The sequence below is a fragment of the Triticum urartu genome, chromosome 7 (assembly GCF_003073215.2).
Source record: "Triticum urartu cultivar G1812 chromosome 7, Tu2.1, whole genome shotgun sequence".
In the NCBI taxonomy this organism is placed as follows: Eukaryota; Viridiplantae; Streptophyta; class Magnoliopsida; order Poales; family Poaceae; genus Triticum; species Triticum urartu.
Window position 1 is genome coordinate 519,771,869 of NC_053028.1, and position 24,406 is coordinate 519,796,274.

The 24,406-nt window shown below is 47.3% G+C and overlaps 1 pseudogene; it reads right to left on the reverse strand.

Annotated features, from left to right (window-relative positions):
- Positions 1–11,348: 11,348 nt before the first annotated feature.
- Positions 11,349–11,652, reverse strand: LOC125525792 (annotated as a pseudogene).
- Positions 11,653–24,406: the final 12,754 nt, after the last annotated feature.

The following is a 24,406-nucleotide window of genomic DNA, read 5'->3' on the forward strand; positions in this document are numbered from 1 at the left end:
ACATGGCGTTACATTTGCAAAGTCTTCGCTTTCTATTTGTCTTCAATGTTAACATGGCCTCATGTTTATCTTCAATTTGGTTTCTGTCCTCTACAGCATTCTCTTATAGCTATGTCTTCACGTTGAATCTTTTGAACTAAGTGAATGTGATCGGACCCTAACCCCTCTATGCTTCTATCTTAAGTCTATCTATCCAAATCATATGCATTCTATTGACACTGTCAAAATGTCTTCTCTGCGTCCTTGTCAGCAGAAGACACAGAGACAAACATTAATCTGTTTTCAATGCTAAATCCTTCAACCTGAAACCCGGAGAAGTGGGAACGACCACCCGACAATCCAGGCGTGCGTGGGAACGTGGAACAACCTCCAATGTGTTGCATGATCGCCACATGTCCTTCAGATGTGAACCGCCAGGGGCACCTGTGTAATAACACTGTGCCGTCCCTATCCCTATAAATACACGCCTCACCCCAGTCATTATTTCTTCTTTCACTCTCGCACAAACCCTAGCGCCACCGCTACCCCTCGACGACGCCGGCGATGAAGCGCTTAGCTGCCGCGACCTCACCGACGCCGTCCTCACGCCGGCCGCGGACATCGTCTTCTCCGCCGTCGCCGTAGGTGTCCTCCGTCGCCAAGTTAGGGCACGGAAGATCGAACTGCTCGGCCTCCTCTCTCACTCCGTCTAGCAGTTCCTCGTGTGGTAAATAAAAACTCCTTTTTACAGTCCGTTTGATCCGATAGATTCAGCATGTTCTACCACAAGTTCTGTTCACACAAATTGGATCTATCTCATACTTCATCTCATAACATGCCTAGTATATTCACTTATGCTTCACAAAGTAGTTAGATTCCTCACTTGTACTTATTCATGGATTCGTACAAATCTGGAACCAACCCTCTACCTATGAGTGAATGTCTTCGCACTATGAGGTCAATGTCTTCTAAACTGATTTATCTTCAAAATCTTCTGAGAATGCATATGACCTCTTCCCCTTCCCTCACACCTTTAATGCTGTCACAGGTACATGTCCGTGGGAGAATCCCTTGGTTCTCATAGTCTGCATTCATTTGCAGAGTTCTTACAGCATCATATAAATTCTCCTGAAGCCAGTTCTTGTCTGACTAGTAGACGGAAGACTTTGATAGCTTTGAAGCCTTTCAGTCTAAACTTCATGGCAACAGAGAAATCTGCAAGGAAGGGTGGCAGACAGTGTCGTGGCAACACCTCAAGAGATTTGCCTCCTGACCTCTATGAGCTCTACAAGACAGATCCAGAGGAGGACTACAATCAGCGGAAAACCTGAATCCAATGGATTCGAAGATATTGGGCAGAACAATGGTTCAAGTACAGGTTTGTGACCCAGGAATATGCTGAGAAAAATGCCATCAAGCGACCGTGGGGAGACATCTTGTACAGAAATCTTCAACCCAGATCCAGAGCTGAAGCCATTGAACAAGACTTCTATCCTTGCATGGTCCGTGGACCACAGCCTGCAGATGCAGACCCATCTTCATTGCTATGGTGTCGTGACGACAATCTGTTCAAGCGCAACTTCTAGTTTGCCAAGAACTCGGCCAAAGAAAACAAGAAGTCATGGGGATTAGACTTCAATCCAGGCCCCTCTGCTCCTCGTGCTGACGGCACACGTGAAGCTGAACACAATCTGGTTGGGCCCTTCTATAACTTAGAAGGTCTCATTACTCACATAAAGGTTCAAGGGGCAGTCGTGGATCAACCTGCAGACGATGCTGATTCTGACGAAGCGCCTGCACCACCGAAGCCAAAGAAACCGAAGAAACCTAAAGCTTCGAAGCCTGCCCCTGCACCAAAGGTTTCACGGGTGAAGCCTCTGGCCACTGCACCTCCGGAACACAGTGTGCAGTCTGAAGATCTGTCACGCATCTCCAAGCCCTCCAAAGTGAAGATGCCCATGCAACCCACCAGCCAAGCACTGACCCCTGCTGCTGTTCTGCGCAACGAGAATGACGCCATTGATCTATCCAACGACGACGATCTTGGCGATGACGCTCTTGAGAAGTTGATCAAGAGCAAGCAAGAGGCAGAAATCTTCAATGACCTTCCTCTCTTTGACGTGGAAATCTTAAACAAGTTCATTGATGAGTGGTTTGACAGCCCAAACGTCAGCTTTGATGATCTTCAGCTTCCCATTGGCCTCAACGTCGCCTTCCACGGAGCCATTGCTGCTGAGCTGGCTCTAGCTCAGAAAATTGTTGAGCTGAAGCATAAGATAGATTATGAAAAGGCTCAATTCAAGAAGCATATGGCCAAGCTCAATGTTGAAGACATTCAGAACTTCCAGGTCATGATGCATGAGCTCAAGGAAGCATTCCGCACGAAACGCGAAGAAGCCAAAGGTTCTCGTGAACGCATGAAGGATCTTGCTACTAAATGTGTTCAGGGATACAATGAAGCTGAAAAGCGCAAGGCTTTGGGGCGACCAGGCATCGACCCCCGAATGGCGACCAAGAAGAAGAAGAAGCCAGCTGTGGTAGAACCCGAAGCACCAAGGCAGGAAGTACATCCAATTATCTTCCCAGCCAGTATGAAAGGCTCAAAGCCTAAGGTCCCCACAGTGGCTTCAGAACTGAAGAAGACAAGGGCAGCTAAAGCCGAAGCCAGGAAGCGCAAGACCAAGGCCACCACTGATGATGCTCCCCCAACCAAGAAACGAAAAACTAAGAAGAGAGACCGGGCTGCTCCCACTGTGACGCCCGGGTAATTAAGCTACAGTAATCCCCTCCTAATGTTGCCATGTCATCGCAGTTAATTTGCTAAACCTCACTTTGATCCAAACCCGATTAAAATTCAAAGTTAAAATAAAGTCAGATTATTATTTCTTCAACCGATAAAACAAAAATGTTCGGTCGGTTGCAAATATTCACTAGGTAATTAACATGAAGGATCTAACATTAAATGGATTTTTAAATCTCCCCTGGAAATAATTAAAGTGGTCATGCAACACTTTTATGCCTTTTAAAATGTGAACTTATTTTCAAACAATTCCAAATAACCCCCCAAACCTTTTGGACAATACCCATAATATCAGTAGGTAATTATGTTAGGAGTATCAACTTTAACTAAAATCGTTTAGTACCTACACTAAGTACATAAAAGTAGCTAAATAAGTAAAACAGAAAAAGGAGAATACAAAAACAGAAAAAAAGGAGAAAACCCCTCCCTGCTGGGCCACGACCCAGCTGGCCTCTAGGCCGCCCGACCGGCCCACCTGGCCCAATCGGCAGCGCCCCACCCCACTCCCTTATCCTCTCCCCCACTCCCCCGAACCCTATCCACTACCGCACACCACCCACTCCTCCCCGATCCCCTCCTTCAACCCCCCCGCTGGATCTGGCACTGCGCCCGCCACCCCACCATGTCGTCGTCGCCCGACCCCATCGTCTCGTCGGTCCCAGCTGCTGGATCGACGGTGTCATCACCGTGCGCCGCACCGCCACCCCCGGCCTCCTCCGCGCCTCTCGTCCCCTTCGCGCGACGCCGCCTGGAGCCGCGGCCTCGTCTCGTCGTCGACCCGACTCCGTCGCCGGCGCTCCCTGTCCCCGTCGCTCGTCTCCGATCTCCTCCCCGAGCACCGTTGCCCGAAACCCCTACCCCCCCCCCCGTGAGCGCCCCCTCGGTCCCGTCCCTCTCTCTCTCTTCTACACGCAGGCGCCGGCGCCGCTCGCTCATGCCTGGCCGCCTCACGCAAGCACGCGCCCCGCCTCGTCCCGGCTCGCCCGCACCACCTATCGCCCTTGGCCTCCACTCCGTCCCGCCCTGGTGCCATCTCGCTCGCACGCCGTGGCCAGCCCCTTGTTGCTGCTTGCTTCCGGCCGCGGCCCCGGCCACCGTGCACAAGCACGCCCGCGCCGTCTGCTCCCGGCGCGTGGCTGCGCCCCTGTTTTCCCCCGCTCTACTCCGCCTCCGGCCGTGACCAAACCCGCATCCGCTTGGTCCCACTTGACCCGCCTCCCCTGCTCCTGTGGATGCCGAGCCTCCCCACCGGCCCCGGCGCGAGCCTTCGCTGTCGCTGCACCACCGCAACCGCCGTGCGCACACACACCCGCACTTCGCCGCCCACCGCTGCCTTCCCCCTATCGCGTCGCGCTCGTCGCCGTCCCTGGTGTTGGCGCCGTCGTCCCGTGCCCCGCCTCCGCCTCTAGCCCCGCAGGACACGCCACACCGACAGCCAATTCCGGTACCCCGCGGCGCCCCGGGTCTGCCCTTCGGGTGCAAACACCCGGGTGCCCGTTGCGCCCGCAACCGCGCCCTGTACCCGCCAAGGCCACAGGGGCCTATGACAATTGGGCCCCGCGCCCCAGAACGTATAAAAAATGAATGAAAAAGAATTAAAAAATGATAAATAAATAATAATAAAATTAATTAATTAATTAACCAAATAATTAACTTAATTAATTCTGTTTAAATTAACTAATTATGATTAATTAACCTAATGACAAATTAACCTAATTAACTACTGTTAATTAACAGAACAGTCAATGACATGTGGGGCCCACATGTCAGTTTGACTAGGTCAACGCCCTGTTGCCTGATGACATCATGCTGATGTCATGATGACGTCAGCAAACACTATTGTGGATAATGTTGATTAAAATAATTAAATAAATGCTAAAAATGATTTAAATCTTTTAAAATTAATATAAAATAAATTGTAGCTCCGATGGAAAAACTTTGTACATGAAAGTTGCTCAGAACGACGAGACGAATCCGGATATGCAGCCCGTTCGTCCGCCATGCATCCCTAGCATAGAGAACACGCAACTTTCCCCCTCCGATTCATCTGTGCGAAAATGCGAAACACCGGGATATTTTCCCGGATGTCCCCCCCTTCACCGGTACCACCTCGCACCGCGTTAGGTCACCTCTAGCACCACGTATTGTCTTGTTATATGCTTTGTAATACTTTGATTGCTCTGTTATTTATTGTGTTCCCACTCTGTTACTTCTTTCCGATAGACCCTGAGACCGCTCCTAGTATCCCTGTGATCGACTACATCGACGACGAACCCTTCTTGCCAAAGCAACCAGGCAAGCCCCCCCTTTGATCACCAGATATCGCCTGTTCTTCTCTCTACTGCTTGCATTAGAGTAGTGTAGCATGTTACTGCTTTCCGTTATCCTATCCTGATGCATAGCCTGTCCTTGCTACTACTATTGTTACCTTTACCTGCAATCCTAAATGCTTAGTATAGGATGCTAGTGTTCCATCAGTGGCCCTACACTCTTGTTCGTCTGCCATGCTATACTACTGGGCCGTGATCACTTCGGGAGGTGATCACGGGCATATGATATATACTTATACTGTTACATTACTTATGATATTGTTCGGAGATGGGGGCTGAAGGGGCAGGTGGCTCCATCCCAGTAGAGGTGGGCCTAGTGTCCCGACGGCCCTTGACTATTACTTTGAGGCGGAGCGACAGGGCAGGTTGAGACCACCTAGGAGAGAGGTGGGCCTGGCCCTGGTCGGCGTTTGCGGTTACTTCAAAATAACACGCTTAACGAGATCTGGGTATTTGATCTGAGTCTGGCTACTGGCCTATATGCACTAACCATCTACGTGGGGACAGTTATGGGCACTCAACGTCGTGGTATCAGCCGAAGCCTTCGTGACGTCAGCGACTGAGCGGCGCGCACCGGGTTGGACCGCGTAACGCAACTTCCTTTGTAATGGAGGTTGCTAGGTCTGCTCTCCGGCCGCCCTCGCAACATGCAGGTGTGCAATGGGCGATGGGCCCAGACCCCTGCGCCATAGGATTTAGACCGGTGTGCTGACCTCTCTGTTGTGCCTAAGTAGGCTGCGACGTGTTGATCTTCCGAGGCCGGGCATGACCCAGAAAAGTGTGTCTGGACAAAGGGGATCGAGCATGTTGGGAAATGTGGTGCACCCCTGCAGGGAAGTTAATCTATTTGAATAGCCGTGATCTTCAGGAACAGGACGACTTGGAGTTGTACCTTGACCTTATGACAACTAGGACCGGATAATTAATAAAACACACCCTTCCAAGTGCCAGATATAACCCGGTGATCGCTCTCTAACAGGGTGACGAGGAGAGGATCGCCGGGTAGGACTATGCTACACGATGCTACTTGGAGGACCTCGGTCTACTCTCTTCTACATGCTGCAAGACGGAGGCTGCCAAAAGCGTGGTCTTCGACAGGATTAGCTATCCCCCTCTTATTCTGGCATTCTGCAGTTCAGTCGACCGATATGGCCCCTTTACACATATACCCATGCATATGTAGTGTAGCTCCTTGCTTGCGAGTACTTTGGATGAGTACTCACGGTTGCTTTCTCCTTCTTTTCCCCTATCCCTTCTACCTGGTTGTCGCAACCAGATGTGGGAGCCCAGGAGCCAGACGCCACCGTCGACGACGACTCCTACTACACTGGAGGTGCCTATTACTACGTGCAACCCGCTGACGACGACCAGGAGTAGTTTAGGAGGATCCCAGGAAGGAGGCTTGCGCCTCTTTCGATCTGTATCCTAGTTTGTGCTAGCCTTCTTAAGGCAAACTTGTTTAACTTATGTCCATACTCAGATATTGTTGCTTTCGCTGACTCGTCTATGATCGAGCTCTTGTATTCGAGCCTTCGAGGCCCCTGGCTTGTAATATGATGCTTGTATGACTTATTTTAGTTGTAGAGTTGTGTTGTGATATCTTCCCGCGAGTCCCTGATCTTGATCGTACACGTTTGCATGTATGATTAGTGTACGATTGAATCGGGGGCGTCACACCCACAAAGCCCCTTGATGTCGAGCCAATCTCAGTGGCTCGTCCTGCGTCTGAACATGAAGAACGCCAAGTGATAGTTCATGAGCCTGCTTCCACAGAGGCTCCTGAAGCTGATGACAATCTAGTTGTTGACCCCACCGCAGCTGAAGACATTGGTCCTCACGACAATGTTGAACATGATGAAGTCCTTCCTCAGATCGAGCACCAGTTGGTATCATCGCCTGTGCTCACGCATAGCGAACTCATCAGCATTGGTCGTCCTCTGATGCCAACTGCTCAGGATGCATCGTGGGCTGATCACCCACAACGACAAGACACCCCAAGTTCTCCCCAACCACAAGTCACCTCACCCGTGCAAGATGACGATGACTTTGAGGCCCAGCAAACTCCATCTCCACAAGCGTCGCCAGCATTACGCAGGCTTCGCAAAGGACCAAGGCCCCAAGTCCCTCCCACTGTGCACGTGTCAGACTCTGAAGCCAAAACGACTAAAGATATTCCGGCTACATCAGCCGATGAATAAGAAGAACCACGTGTTGAAGTAGAAAGAGTTGCTACACCCCGTCCCACCAAGATGTTGTTCTCGAGGAGAACGTGTCCGACCCTCCAGCTCCTGAAGTGGAGGTTAACAATCCTGAGGCGGCCACCAACATCAACACTGAAGCCAATGACGTTGTCATGGCTGAAGCTAATGTGGCGCCTGAAGCTACTGCGGTGCCAGAAGTGCATGCACCTGAAGCCACTGCAGCGCCCAAAGCCAATACTGAAGCATCTGAAGCCAATGTGGCCCCTGAAGCCCATATCAATGACAATGTCAATGCTCCTATACCCCCTCCAAGACCTCATACAATTGAGCTGCCATTTGATTGTGGTCAGCCTGTTATGGTCCAATGGCCCATTCTGGTTCCTCCACCTACTGCGGGTCCACAATTTGACTATCATGTCGAGCACAGACCTCCCATCCAGAAGCCCAAGCCAAGACTTCCACGATTCCCAGGCACTGCAACTTCACCTGGGGTCTTCAATGTGAATGGCTTCGTGGCACACAACACCTTCTTCAACAGTGCCAAGAACCCTTACACCAAACCTCGCATTTCATCAGATCGGTTCTGGAGCTATCAGCAGCGCAACTACTATTCCTGCGTCTTATACAATCAAGGGAACATATTTCCACATATGCATCTCGACACTGAAGCTATAGCTGGCCTGCCCTGCCTTGAAGAAGCGTTGGATTGCTTCAGAGATGCTGGACTCCTGCAGTTTGTCACATATAAGGAACACTGGAATGAAGAGCTTCTACTACAGTTCTATGCAACTCTTCACATTCGAGGCTACAACAGGGATCCAAAGACTTGGGTCCTTGAGTGGATGATAGGCAATATCCATCATGAAGCCAAAGCTCTTGATATCATTGAGCTCACAGGCCTGCCCACTCCTAGTGAATACTATGAGCCAGGTTGTCAACAACACCAGAATGCTTTGGAGAGCATTTTTCAGAAGCCAGAACCCAACATGAGTCAAATGTTGAGCATGATGAAGCCTTTGCCTCACGATGCTGAATACCCATCTGAATTCTTTGTTGAAGACCTAGAGTATCTGCCTCGCACCATTTATCACATCCTCAGAAAAACTCTATGGCCTATCAAAGGACATTCATCTGCAGCGAAGCTTGAAGGAGCAATGAAGACTTTGGTTTTCTACATATTCAATGGCATCAACTTCAATGCTCAAGACTTCTTCATTAGGTAGTTGGCTGCATCTAGCTTCGACATTTTTGGTCTGAAGTCCTATGCTCCATGGGTAATGCGCCTTATCAAGCTTCACTCTGCCATTAACTATCAGCCGTCTGCGCGCAATCATCTTGTCTCCTTGCCAGAGGTTGATCTGTCTGTTGAAGCTATTTACCCAGAGCCTGCTAAGGATCCCATTTATCTTCACAATGCTGATCACCGAAACTTCACCCAGCCCATTGAAGGAGTTTAGGAAGTCTCGCGTGTTTATCCCTTGGCTAGCAACACACGTGCCCCTCGCGCTCAAACTGACGCCACTGGTAGCACCATTGCGCAAAGGCCTCGAAGGCGATCTCGTGTTCTCAATGACCGAGAGCTTCTCGTCGCGCTACACCAGAAACAGGACAAGCATCACAACTGGCTCAAGCGTCATATGCAAAGCCTCTTGGTGGATGTCAGCCGCATACGCAATCTTGCCACCAAGAATGCCTTTGTCACTCATGAAACCTGTCGGAGGTCGTGGAAGAGTTTGACTTTGCTTAGTGCTGAAGCTGATCTGCAGGACGATGGCTTCACCGAAAGATTCAAGTTTGACTCAACTCCTCCATGGAATGCTCACTTGCGTCGGACTCCCTCACTTGAAGACTCTGACTATTCGTCCTCAGCTGCGACAGTGAATGCCAGAGTCATCGATGACCAAGATGATGCAACTTCACCTCCTCCAACTTGAACGCATGTCGACACTGCACCAAGTTCTTCTGCACCACCGGACCTCAACGACGACCCTGCTGCCTCGCCTGCACCTCATGGGAACGAGTAGGCGCTCTATGTCTTCAAACCTTTTTGGTCCTTACTGACGAAAGGGGGAGAAGCATATGAGTTGATAGTCTTCAAGTGGGTCCATATGGGTGGTTGCTTACCTTTTGCTACTTTTACCAAGTGCTTACAACTCTTGCTTTTCGATACATTTGGTTCTTTGAGTTGTAACACTTAAACTCGATGGTCGTCTGCTACTTATTTGCTATTCTGTGATGCGATGATAAATTCCGCATGTGCGATGATAACTTCCGCACTTAGGTCATTTTGCAGACGTCCATTTTTCATTATGCATGTCATTATCTTCGTTACATCAAATCATGCATGATGAATTGTCATCATAAGTTGAAGAGGATCTCCACAAGTACAACCTGCCATGTGCATTTGCATTCCAAGAGCAAATTACTTATATGCACATCTTCAGGGGGAGCCTTTGCCACTTATGAAGACAATACCCTATCCTTTACAATTTCACATATTTTATTCCCCGTTGAAAACTTCAACCAGTTTGTCATCAATCACCAAAAGGGGGGAGATTGTAAGTGCATCTAGTGCCACCCCTAGTTGGTTTTGGAGTATTAACGACAAACCTGGTTGAGGGACTAATGTGTTTGTGAGAATTGTAGGATAACACAGGTAGAAGTCCCTCATTGATTCGGTTTTCCTACCAGAGATGACCCCTAAAAATGTATGAAGACATTGAAGTCAAAGGTGGTATGTGAAGACATTCACATTAAAGACTATGACAAGAGAAGACATTGCGTGAAGACTATGGAGCGCGAAGACTTAGTTGTTTCGTCGTTCTTTTTCTTCTTTGTTGAGTCATAGGAACCACCGTACTGTTAAGTGGGGTCCAAGTGAACCAGTCAGAATGACTGAAGTGATGCTTAACCAAAATCCTATGTCTTCGAGCGAAGACAATGAGAGAAAATCTTATCCAGAGCTGGATAAGTCAGCTTTGCTTGTAGCCCAAGTAAAGTTGCCGTGTGTGTTTGAAATCTGACCATTGGAACACGTGCCAGTTCCTTAGTGACCCATGGTCATTTCGGACAAATCAGGTTGGGTTGCCTAGTGGCTATAAATAGCCCACCCCCTACAACCATAAACGGTTGGCTGCTCAGAGTTAGTGTACGGCTTTTGTCGTTTGAGAGCAACCCACCTCGAAGCCTTTGAGAGAGAATTCCTTGCGAGGACAAAGCCCTAAATACCCAGAGCCAAAGAGTGTTAGGCATCACTTAAGTCTTCCTGTCTGTGTGATCTGAAGACTTATTACACTTGAGGACTGTGAATCCTCCAGCCGGTTAGGCGTTGCGTTCTGAGCATCCAAGAGTCATTGTGGATCGCCGGTGAACGAAGTCTGTGAAGGTTTGGAAGTCTACCTTGAAGACTTACCAGAGTGATTGGGCGAGGACTGGGTGTCCTTATCTCAAGGGGAATAAGGTGAAGACACGGTCTTCTGAGTTGAATCTCAGCCTCCCTAACCATACGTACAGTTGTCACAACAACTGGAGCTGGTCCAACAAATCATTGTCTTCAACGAGCCACTGGTTCCATCCTTCCCATCTCTTTATGTGCTGATTGGTCCTTGTGAAGTCATTGCATGTTTGCATTAGTTATTTGTCGTCACTGTATGACTGCTTGTTCTGATTGGCTTCATACTATCTTCCATCCTGATCTATACTGCCTAGATGCTATTAGTCTTTATGGTTTCATTTCATTGAATACTTCACTATGGCTAGCTTAGTGTAGTCTACCTTCCGCTGCATGGTAATAGGTTTATTTCTATCGTTTGTCTTCGAAACTTCCATGTTTTGAAGACTTCCATAAAAATCGCCTATTCACCCCCCTCTAGTCGATCACTAGCACTTTCAGTTTAGTTTCTTCATACAGTAAAAATTGCTTTTGTAAATTCTGCAGGGGACTGTACTGAACAGAAAATAACCGGGAATGTGTTCCCCCAAGGTGTATCGGTGAATGCATACCTAGAGGCAGCCAGAGGTGAGGAGCCCCTCCGACACCTACTTAGTGATGACCTAGACGGCGTAGATGATGCCAGGGAGGTAGCCGAAGAAGGTGAGCAGCAAGAAGATTCAGAACTCGATCTGCAAAAGCATGTTCAACACTAGCAGTCAGTTAACCCAACTCTCGACGGAATCACGCTCAGGAGAGAACCTACTGTGAAGTTTAAACATGCAGCTAGCACGGGACCGGGACAAAGCTCGGGAAACTCACCTCGCAGGCGAACTTGAGGAAGACGTCGAGCAGCGGCAGGATGATGGCGAGGATGATGTCGATGCAGTTGGCCATCCCCTCGTCCGCCATCTTCCTTCTCTCTCTCCAAGTGTCCAAGGGAAAGCAAAGGGAAGGTGATGTGAACAAGGAGGGCGAGACGGTTCTCCACCTCCTGGTCCACCACGCACATCGTTCGTCCCCTTGCCATTGTCGTTCCGCGAACACAAGGAAGGAAGGATGGGGGGTTAGATCTGCAGCACGCAAGCCACGCATGAGAGGAGATGGAAGAGTTGGCAAGAACGGTGTACGCACCTTGGGCGTCTAGGTCCCGTCGGAGTTGCGTCGTTGTCGACGACCAGCACAGCAGCAAGCTCCGGTGTGGTGTGTCGCGCCACACCGATCCGGCCGGCCTCCATCGCGTAGGTGGATCCCGATGCGGCCGACCTCCATCGCACAGGTGGGTGCGGGTCCGGCGCTGCCATCGCCAGAACTGGTGCGCCCCATCCATCGCTAGAACTGGTGTGCCCCATCCATCGCCAGAACTGGTGGGCGTGGGTGGGTGGATCCGTGGAAGAGGGGGTTTCCATGGGTGGATGGACGAGATGTGGAGGGAGGTCGGTCGGCGGTGGGGGTGGGGATGGGGGGGATGGGGAGACGAGGTCGCCGATGGGGGTGGGGATCGGCGGCGACAGCGGAGATTGGAGAGGAATCGGGGGTTGGGGAAGAGGAGCAGTTTGTGGGCAGCTCCGCGGGGCTTCACTCGTGAGTCTGGGCATGGGCTCGATCTTGGGTCAGCCTCGACCTCGTCTACGGTGAGGGTCGTCGACGGTGGAGGTGGGGCTGGGTTGGGGGGCGGCGGCGGCGGATCGAGATCTGAGCGAGGGAGATGGTGAGGGGGTGAGACGGGTTGTGTTAGGGTTAAGTGGGTGAGACGTGAGGGGGTGAAGGCAACTGTTGGATCCTGGACATTCGGACGGTGTTTGATGAACGATCTGCGTGAGATGTCTATAGACCAATCAGAACACAACAAACAATTTGAAGACCTTATGACCATCTAAATAGGTTGTAATCAAAGATAAGTTTTTCACGAAAAAATCATTTTTCATTTTTCAATGCTCAAAATGAGTTTTTTAAACAGACCTACCAAATATTTGTTCAAATGATATCATATTTTGCACAAGTTTACATCGTGGATTTGCAAACAATATTGACAAAGGGAGTTTTCATTTCCTTTGCATGAAAAATCAATTTTCCATTTTTCGAGTGCCCAAAATAATTTTTTTGTGAAGGAGCTACCATATATTTGTTGCAAAATTGAACCAAATCATTTTTCTAAAATATTAGGCCATATTTAATGCACAATTTACCAAATGGTTGGGTGTAAAAAGTTTTGATCCACCTCTCGTGGAAAAGACAAATTCCCGCCGATCCAGCAGGAAGCGGGTCAAATTTGAACTGCAGCTGCCTCATAGTTTGCTCTTTATTTTTTCCAAAAATCATTTCTAGGTACATAAGTATCTATTTCATCGGAGAAACGTCAAAAGTTTTCCAAGATTCAACCACTAGCTAGGAACGGTCAAGCCCGCCATTTTGACCGCATTTTGAAACGGGCATAAAAAATTCAAAAAAAATCAAAAAATTGGAAAACCTTCGCATTGTGTTTTCATATGTGACCAAGTTTCCAGGAAAAATAATAAACTTGTAATACGGCAATTATTTTAAAAAAAGTGTTCTCAGAAATGAGCTATCATGCGTGAAGATTCATGGCTTTCAAGCCAAATGATCAATCTTATGACCACATTCATGGCATAGTTTGTTCAAATGATCTCATATTGTGCACAAGGGTGCATCTTGGAATTCCAAACAATGTTTCCTAAGGAGTTTTAATTTTCTTTGCAAGGAAAATTCATTTTCCATTTTTTGAGTGCCCGAAATGAGTTTTTTTTGTGAAGGGCCTACCATATATTTGTTGCAAAATTGGAAAAAATCAATTTTATAAAATAATAGGCCATATTTAATGCGCAATTGACAAAATGGTTGGGTGTCAAAAGTTTTGATCCACCTCTCATGAAAAAGACAATTTCCCGCTGATTCAGTAGGAAGCGGGTCAAATTTGAACTGCAGCTGCCTCATAGTTTGCTCTTTATTTTTTGCAAAAATCATTTCTAGGTACATAAGTATCTATTTCATTGGAGAAACGTCAAAAGTTTTCCAAGATTCAACCACTAGCTAGGAACGGTCAAGCCCGCCGTTTTGACCGCATTTTGAAACGGGCATAAAAAATTCAACAAAAATCAAAACATTAGAAAACCTTCGCACTGTGTCATCATATGTGACCAAGTTTCCAGGAAAAATAATAAACTTGTAGTACGACAATTATTTTAAAAAGTGTTCTCAGAAATGAGCTATCATGCGTGAAGATTCATGGCTTTCAAGACAAATCATCAATCTTATGGCCACATTCATGGCATAGTTTGTTCAAATGATCTCATATTGTGCACAAGGGTACATTTGGAATTCAAAACAATGTTGCCTAAGGGAGTTTTCACTTTCATTGCACAGAAGAGTTATTTTCCATTTTTCGAGTGCCCCAAATGAGGTTTTTTTGTGAAGGACCTACCAAATAATTATTGCAAAATTGGACCAAATCATTTTTATAAAATACTAGGCCATATTTAATGCACAATTGACCAAATGGTTGGGTGTAAAAAGTTTTTATCCACCTCTGGTGAAAAAGACAAATTTCCACCGATTTAGTTGGAAGCGGGTCAAATTTGAACTGCAGCTGCCTCATAATTTTCTCTTTATTTTTTCCAAAAATAATTTATAGGTACATAAGTATCTATTTAATCATAGAAACATCAAAAGTTTTCCAAGATTCAACCACTAGCTAGGAACGGTCAAGCCCACCATTTTGACCGCATTTTGAAACGGGCATAAAAAATTCAAAAAAAAAAATAAAAAAATTGGAAAACCTTCACATTGTGTCATTATATGTGACCAAGTTTCTAGGAAAAATAATAAACTTGTAATACGACAATTCTTTTAAAAAAGTGTTCTCAGAAATGAGCTATCATGCATGAAGATTCATGGCTATCAAGCCAAATGATCATTCTTATGGCCACATTCATGGCATAGTTTGTTTAAATGGCCTCATATCATGCACAAGAGTGCATCTTGGAATGACAAACAATGTTGCCTAAGGAAGTTTTCATTTTCTTTGCACGAAAAAATCATTTTCCATTTTTCCGAGTGCCCAAAATGAGTTTTTTTGTGAAGGACCTATCATATATTTGTTGCAAAATTGGACCTAATCAATTTTATAAAATACTAGGCCATATATAATGCACAATTGACAAAATGGTTGGGTGTCAAAAGTTTTGATCCACCTCTGGTGAAAAAGACAAATTCTCGCCCATTCAGTAGGAAGCGGGTCAAATTTGAACTGCAGCTGCCTCATAGTTAGCTATTTATTTTTTCAAAAATCATTTCTAGTTACATAAATACCTATTTAATCATAAATACATGGTTTGGTAGCGATACGTCGAGGTTTGGACGGTGGCCGAGGCCCCCAACTCTAGAGCGCGTAAACTCGCATGCTCGCCGCGTGGTCACCGCGTGACCGTGGCATTGCCATGTGTTCTGGGAAGCCTAGGCATGTCTACTGGGTTGGGCACTCCCCAGGTAGGTGCTAGGAAGAAAATTACAACATAAGATTCTCACGAGGAGACCGATCGATGCTCAAACTTGAATTAGCAGCCAAGTGTTTGATTAACGGTACGAGAAATGTACATGGCTAATGGGCGTGAGTTTTGGCTGAGGATGATCAGTTACTAAGAAGACCGTCTTCACAAATTTTCAGCTCAAAAGGAGGAGCCTAGGTGGTACTTGCTTTGCAAACTACCACACTAGACATAAATACGAATGTTGAAGCTCGGCTCAAAATAATGAATGTATTGAGCTGGCATTTGGTGGAGGATGGTTATTTGGGCATAGGAAAGCACTATAGAAAATGGATACTATTTGGACATGCCAAAGTGGTACTTCCTTCACAAATTGTTGTTCTGAACAGAATAGGAAAATGAATATTGTTGAATTATTTGTTGAACTAGGCAAGGAAGGTTTTTTACATATTGGACAAAGATATGACCCAAAGAATTTATGAGTTTTTTTGGGAATTTTGGGAATGACAGAAATATAGGTTGCTTCACAACCTAGGGCAAAAACTGCCACAGGGACATGACACATAGGCAAAACCGATGAGGTGGCGCCTAGTCATAGAAACCCACCACAATTTACAAGGTTATGACCATCTATATTGGTCATGATCAGCTAGAAATAAGGCAGCAGATCAGTGCTATCTGCTTTATGACCATTTCGTGTAAGGAAATTACGACCTTTCTGACCAAAATGGTCGTTATAGTTTAGGGTTTGGAGCCCCCCGAACAGCTTTTGACCAATTGGTCTGAAATGGTCATAGATCTATGACCAATTCTTCCAGGGTCACTGACAGAAGGTCACTAGTTGACATATTTCTTGTAGTGTCTCCTCCCTTTCCATCCACAAAATCGTCCGGATTCGACGAATTTCCACATCTCCACCACGAACCCTAGATGTTCATCCCGTGCCCAAAGTTCGTCCAGGCACCGGACGCCCGACCCCTACCGGACGTCTGACGACCGGACGACCGGCCCAGCCCGGACGTCCGGCGAACCCTGACGAAACTGATTTTTTCTTCAGTTAGTCACCACCACTGCCCCACATTTCCGCATACGCACTTCTACCACCTATACACCATCACCACTTCCGCATACCACCACCTTTGCTTACCCTTTTCATACGCTGACACATGTTTCCACTTCGAGCTTTGAGAATTTGAGTTGCGGTTCCGTATCCTTTTGTGTTTGGGCTATCTAGGTACGGTTCAACATCAACATCACCGCCGCTCATCTTCTCCACGGACGCGTCATCAACAACGACCACCTCAACTACATCTTTGTATTCGGTCCACCATTTTGACACCATACCGTAAGGAAGAACGGTAACCTCGTCTTGGTATCATGATACATCATTCTTGCCATTACTTTGATAGCCATCATAGACTTACTCCTTTGCGTTGCTTACCCTTCGAGACTAGCCATTGAGTATTGCCGGCAACGAGACTTGTGCACATTAGTTATCATACTTCCCATAGCATGCATACATCATTGTTGAATATATTGGTATCATCTCTTGTGTCACAAAGTTGTCATCGCATACACAATTGCTATCTTGGTTCGTCAAGCATTGCATGAGAAAAGAGCTCAAACATCAAAGAGCCAAACAAGCTTTTAAGCAAAAAGGAAAGATAAGGAAAGAGATTTTAAGCAAGAACCATAGCATCATACAACATTAAGATTGTCATACTAGATCATCTTGGATCATCTCATAGGAACACCATGCATAGAGCAAACTTGGGATAGAAGTCGTTGCATTTTTGCTAAATAGGTTGTGCACAAGTTCTTGTATCCGCCTATTGTGCAATCGTGCTAGCGCCTCTCTAGTGTTGTGCAACAAGAGCATTTTGGTGGATTCCACATTTTGGCTCATACTTGGTTGCACGACCCCACTTATCTTTTTGCGTGTGTGTTCCTGTGTACCTTATATGCTTGGTCTACTTGTTACATTGCATCTTGCGAATCTTTTCCAACAATATTGAAGCTCACTTAAAATTGCATTAAATTTTGTGCCACCATTCTAACCAAGCTCCACCATAAGCTTTTACTTGTGTAGGTGTGAGAAACCGACAAGAATTGGTACCAACTGTGCTATTTCCTTGTCCACATTGGAGTGATCATTGATACACTTTCAACTTCGGTCAAGGTACATTTGGTATTCATTATTCTCTTTCTACCACTCACATTGTGTATCTTGGAATGATGGATAGGCCAAGTACTTCTACCAACCCACTCTTCATTGAGCACGACGACGACATGAACTCCTACGTCACCAAGAGCCACCTCTTTGGTGCACAACGTGCTTTGCATCAAGAGCAACAAGCAATGAGTGAACGCATCGACAACCTCGCCGCCGACTTGCAACTCTCCTAGCAACGTACAAGGGACTACTTCGACCACAAGATCAACGATCACTAGCAAGAGAATGACGCAAGGATGGACGTAATTCGCGCTTTGTTGCTCAACCGCTCTTCTTCCACTTCGTCTTCATCAAGAAGGACTCGATCAAGTCGACACTCCGACTTCACCCTCTCCAGCTCAAGTACACTGACATCGAACACTCTACGTCGTGCCGTGCGCAACGATCGGCAAGCAAGCCTCAATCCTCTAAGCGACACCGACTCTCAAGAGCGCCGACAATGTCAAACCCAAGAGGCTTTTGTGCTAGCACAAGAACGGCAAAGACAACGCCAACATGAAGAGGAAGAGCGAGCGCGTCTACACCAAAATGCACAAGATGCCAAGGCACAACGCCAAGAACAACAACTCCGTGACGTTCAAGCACTTGCGGCGCAACAAGCCCTCCGAGATTCAAGTTGAGCCGTAGCCAACCGAGGTCGACAAGCTCGTGAACATGAAGAAGCACTTCGCGAAGAAATTCAAGAATGAAGATTTCAAGCTCGCGTGCATCATCAAGTTCCTCAAGTTCCTCCTAGAGCTCGACAAGCTCCTCCACACGCTCGCCAAGAACATCAAGTTCATCAAGAGCATGACGACAATGGAAATCCTCCACGACAAGAGCAACATGAGGTTGACAACCCTCCTCACCAAGAGCAACAAGATCTTGACAATCATCAACAACATGGGCGTCATCATCCTCGCCCCCAACACAATGAAGAGCAACGCTACGGAAAGCTCAAGTTCACCATGCCCAAGTTCAACGGAAGCAATGGCCCCGAAGAATACCTTTCATGGGCATTGAAGGTCGACAAAATCTTCCACTTGCACAACTACGACAAAGAGAAGAAGATCACGATGGCATCCCTTGAGTTCCAAGACTATGTCCTCATTTGGTGGGAACAAGTTATCGAGCGCCGAGAGGCAAGACGTGAACCACCCATCACTATTTGGGCGCAAATGAAGGATGTCGTGAGAGCACGCTTTGTGCCTACCTACTACAACTGCGACCTCTTCAAGAAACTCCAACTACTCAAGCAAGGAACCAAGAGCGTTGAAGAGTACTACAAGGGGATGGACATTGCCATGATACGAGCCAATGTCACGGAAGATGATGAGCAAACAATGGCACGTTTATTGAATGGACTCAACCATCCTGTCAAGAAGATCGCCGACTTCAAACCATACTCGAACCTCATCGAGCTAGTGCATCAAGCGACCAAAGAGGTACGTCAAGTGCAAGACGATTACAAGTATGCCAAGTTCTCATCCAAGTCATACGGTTTCTCCAACACCCAAGCTTCAATAACTCCAACTCCGTCTACCAAGCCTTCTACAAGCAACATCGACAAGTCGAGTACCAAGAAAGCTTCGTCAACTCCAAGTCATCCTCCTACTATAAGCAACTTCAAGCCGAGAGCTTCATCATCATCCACTCCAACCGATGAGACCGTCAAGACGAGTTCCTTCAAATGCTTCACATGCGGAGGCCAAGGCCACAAGTCCTATGAGTGCACCAACAAACGGACCATGATACTCAACGACGACGGCACCTACGACTCGATGAGTGAAGGAGAAATGGACGCTCTTGAGCAAGTCACCATGCACCGGCAAGTGAACGATGAAGAGGAACAAGTCTTTTGTGATGAAGATTCAAGTCCAGCTCTTGTTGTCTCCAAGGTCTTAGCTCTCCAACATCACCAAGAAGAAGACCAAAGATGCCACATATTCCACACCAAAGCCGGCATCAATGGACGATCCGTCAAGGTCATCATCGATGGAGGGAGTTGTCATAACTTCGCAAGTGAAGAACTTTGCTCCAAGCTCCAATTGCCCAAGACGGAGCACACACATCCATACAAAGTGCAATGGCTTAGCGACTCCGGCACTATCCAAGTTGAACACCAAGTACAAGTCTCCTTCAAAATTGGCGCCTATGAAGACACTTTGGAGTGCGACGTCGTTCCAATGACAGTTTGCCACCTCCTCCTTGGACGCCCATGGCAATTTGATAGAGGAGTCATCCACAACGGTCAAGCGAACCACTACATCTTCAAGATGAAGGGCAAGGAGTATGTACTTCGTCCCATGTCTCCAAGCCAAGTGCTCGCCGACAAAGCAAGCCACCCATCGTGGAGAGAATAGTGAGAGAGCGAGCCACCTAAAAGAGAGTGAGCGCCACAAGCCCAAATCGAGCGCCTCTACGATGAGTGACAAAAAGAACTTAATCCTATTTGCCACCAAAAGTGAGATAAGAGGAGTGTGTGAGAACCCATCTAGTGTCCTACACTACGCCCTTTTGTGCAAGGAAAATGCACCACAAGCTAACACCTCTCACACTCTTCCTCTAGTGTTGTCTTCTCTTTTGCTAGAATTTCATGATGTTTTCCCCGACGAGCTACCTCCGGGACTGCCTGCACTACGAGGCATTGAGCACCGCATCGACCTCATTCCTGGAGCATTGCTTCCGAACAAAGCTCCCTACCGCGTCAACCCCGAAGAAACCAAAGAAATACAAAGGCAAGTAAATCATCTCATAGACCATGGACATGCGTGTGAAAGTTTGAGCCCTTGTGCCGTCCCGATCATTCTTGTGCTAAAACGAGACGGTAGCTTTCACATGTGCTCCGATTGTAGACCTATAAATGCTATCACCGTTCGTTATAGGTATCCCATTCCACGCCTTGATGATATGCTTGATGAACTTAGTGGTGCCACTATCTTTTCAAAAATTGATCTTAAAAGTGGTTACTATTAAATCCGCATACAAGAGGGTGATGAATGGAAAACCTCTTTCAAAACCAAGTTTGGGCTGTATGAGTGGTTAGTCATGCCTATGGGTTTATCGGAAGCACCAGGTACTTTTATGCGCCTTATGAATCATGTCGTCCGCCCTTACATTGGTGTGTTTGTTGTGGTCTACTTTGATGATATCCTTGTTTTTAGCAAGTCTCTCAAAGAGCATGTCACCCATGTCCGAACCGTTTTACAAACTCTTCGAAAAGAGCGTCTCTATGCTAATATGGAGAAATGCCTTTTTGGCGTTGACAAGCTCGTTTTCTTGGGTTTTGTTGTATCTTCTAAGGGTGTTCATGTTGATGAGTCCAAGATCAATGCTATTAAGACTTGGCCACAACCAACCAATTTGCAACAAGTGCGTAGCTTTCTTGGCCTTACGGGTTTCTATCGTCGCTTTGTGAAAGATTTTAGCACCATTGCTTCTCCTTTGCATGCTTTGAGCAAGAAAAATGCGCCTTTTGTTTGGGGACCATCCCAAGATGCCGCTTTCAATGAGCTTAAGAATTTGCTTACTCATGCTCCCGTGCTTGCTTTACCCAACTTTGACAAACCCTTTGGGATTCATTGCGATGCTAGCGGTAATGGCATAGGAGGTGTGTTAACGCAAGAGAAGCGCCCCATAGCTTACTTTAGTGAGAAACTCTCCGGTGCGCAACTCAATTACCCCATCTATGACAAAGAGCTCTATGCTTTAGTCCGCGTTTTGCAGGAATGGGAACACTATCTTCGCCCTCATGAATTTATCATTCATACCGATCATGAAACGCTCAAGTATCTTAAGGGCCAAACCAAGTTGAACAAGCGTCATGCTAAATGGAGTGAATTTATTGAGTCTTTTCCTTATGTCATCAAGTACATTAAGGGTAAGGAAAACATTGTGTCGGATGCCCTTTCCCGCATATGCATGCTTGTTACTCAACTTGAATTGGATGTCATTGGCTTTGAGCACATAATGGACTTGTATGAGCATGATCCTACTTTCGCTACTCCTTATGCCAAGTGTTTGAAGCACACCTCTTGGTAACGCTATTATATCACAGATGGATATCTTATGAGAGCTAACAAACTTTGCATCCCCGAGTCTTCTCTTAGTTTGTTGATTTTGCAGGAATCTCATGGAGGAGGCTTAATGGGACATTTTGGATGCGACAAGACGTTCGCTACGCTCTCAAAGAACTACTATTGGCCCAAGATGTTTCGTGACGTCAACCGCTTCACCAACCGATGCTCTACATGTCGCAAAGCTAAGTCCAAAGCTCAATCCCATGGCCTTTATATGCCTCTACCAATTCCATATCAACCATGGGAAGACATTAGCATGGACTTTGTACTTGGTTTGCCTAGCACTAGAAATGGGAAGGATTCGGTATTTGTAGTTGTGGACCGTTTCCCAAAGATGGCACATTTCATTCCTTGCAACAAGATAGACGATGCTTCACATGTTGCTACTCTCTCTTGTAGGGAAATATTGCGTCTACATGGAGTGCCAAAGACGATCGTCTCGGACCACGACGTCAAGTTCCTTAGCTACTTTTGGAAGACCCTATGCACCAAGCTCGGAATCAAGATACTCTTCTCCATGGCGTATCATCCACAAACCGATGGCCAAATGGAAGTTACCAATCGCACACTCTCCGCTCTACTTCGAGTACTCATCAAGAAGAACATCAAGGAGTGGGAGAAGTGCCTGCCTATCACCGAGTTCGCCTACAACCGAGCAAGACACTCAACAACTGGCAAATCCCCCTTCGAGGTCGTCTACGGATTCAACCCTTTGTCCCCATTGGACATTCTCCCTCTACCACTCCAAGAGCGCATCAATTTGGACGCAAGTGCACATGTGACTCATCTCAAGAAGGTTCATGAAGATACAAGACATACTATCGAGCGCCAAGTGCAACGACTTGCGACCAAGCTCAACATCAACAAGCACCCCATGGTCTTCAACATTGGTGATCTCGTGTGGCTACACCTTCGCAAGGGCCGCTTTCCACAACAACGCAAGTCCAAGCTTCGACCACGAGCGGATGGACCCTCCAAGGTGCTTGCACGCTACAACGACAACGCCTACAAGATCGACATTCCACGCGACAAGTACTCCGTGAGCAACATCTTCATCGTCAAAGATCTCTCTCCCTACCATGGTGATGAAGAATTTGATCCAAGGAAGGATCTTCCCCAAGGGAGGGGAGATGATGGGGAGCATCCCAAGGTCATCCCCATGGACCTACCATCGTCTCACCAAGTGCCTAGCGGATCCATGACACGAGCACGTGCAAGAGCTCTTGAAACCGAGGTGACATCTCTCCTCTCACATTTCCACTTTGATGCACATGAGACATGGCTACTACCTCATACGGACACTTTGTGCATACTCAGGTATCATGGAGAAGCTAAGGAGCAAGAAGAAGAAGAAGAAGAGGAAGATGGACGTCTGACGATCTCCAGGCTCCGGACGTCCGGCCCTCTCCGGACGACCGACGCCAACCCGAGCCAAATCTATGGATTTCCGAAGTCCAACGAACGACCGACGCCCGGATGTCCGACCCCGACCGGACGTCCGACTGAAGACCACCTGAGCCGAATCTACGGATGTCCGACAGGCACCGGACGTCCGGACCCTCGCGAGCCTCCAGACGACCGGTGACTCCCGGACGTCCGACGCCTGTGTGCTGTTTCGTGTTGGGCCACAGCCCATGTACCCCTTCGCCCCCCTCTTTTACACTAAGACTATATATAGACCTCCTATTCCTTCTAGCTAGGGTCAGCAAGGGATTAGCTCATATTTCGTGTGAGAGCTTTGCTCATCCACTTGGTTACCTTCTCCTCGGAGATTCGAGCCTCCACCGGAGAAGATCCCCCAAGCGGATTCAAGACCCCTTTTAGGGAAGAAATCAAGACCTCCTTTGGAGAAGAACCGGCTACCGTGTACTGTCTGTTGTTGACTTTGGATCTTGTATCTCCTATCGTGTTTCGAGGATCTAGCACTTGTGTAATCATTCTTGTTGGTTTGAGTGTCTCTCTCCTATGTTTTCCCCGTGTTTACCCTCGTTTCCTCCTTGTGTTCTTCATGTTCATCGCGGGATCCGCTCCTTTCGTGAAAGATCGACCGATTAGGGTTCTACCTGTAACGCCCAGAGACCGTTGCGCCAGGTGTCTCCCAGTTATTCGCCGTCGTTGCCATGTCATTCGCTTGCGTGTGCATCTTGTCATTGCATCATGTGCATTGCATCATCATGTTTTTGAAACTTGCATCGTCGGGGTTCCCGCGTTCTCCCCGCTGTCCGTTCTGAGCCCAGACACACTTGCACGTGCCCGTGACACCTCCGAAATATTATTTTATAAGTGGCCGGGAAAATGTTCTCGGAATGGGATGAAAGTTGGCGTGCGGTGTTGTTATGTTGTTATTAGGTCGCCTGCCAATTCCCCGGGACACAGGGGATTTGCTAAATGGGATGAAACTCCTCGGAGCTCAACTCCCCGGGACACAGGGGATTTGCTAGATTTGGGTGAGATATTGTGATTCCCCTGTATCCCAATATTGTGATTCACCTGATTGCATAACCGGAAAGTTTCGGGAGTTTATAAGTGGGAATTCAAGTAGCTCCTAGGATATCTTTCCAACAGATGTATGATATGAAATTGGGGTTCGACATCTAGTGGTCCGCCTATCCATGGTTGGTTTTACAGTGGTCTCGTTGTGTCTTAAAGAGTCCTTGGCTATGCTGTCGGGGATGCTTCGTATGTCATGTGCACTGCCTTGTACATGATGATGTTGTACGATCGAGCCCGTGTGGGCCCCACCATGAAAACTTCAGACGAAATCTCTATCATATGTTTGTTCCAGCTTATTTTGCAAGCCAATCCTTTGTGTTTGTTTTGATTTTGGTATTCGAGTTGCTTCGAAGTCAAGTGTTGATTTCATACCTTTC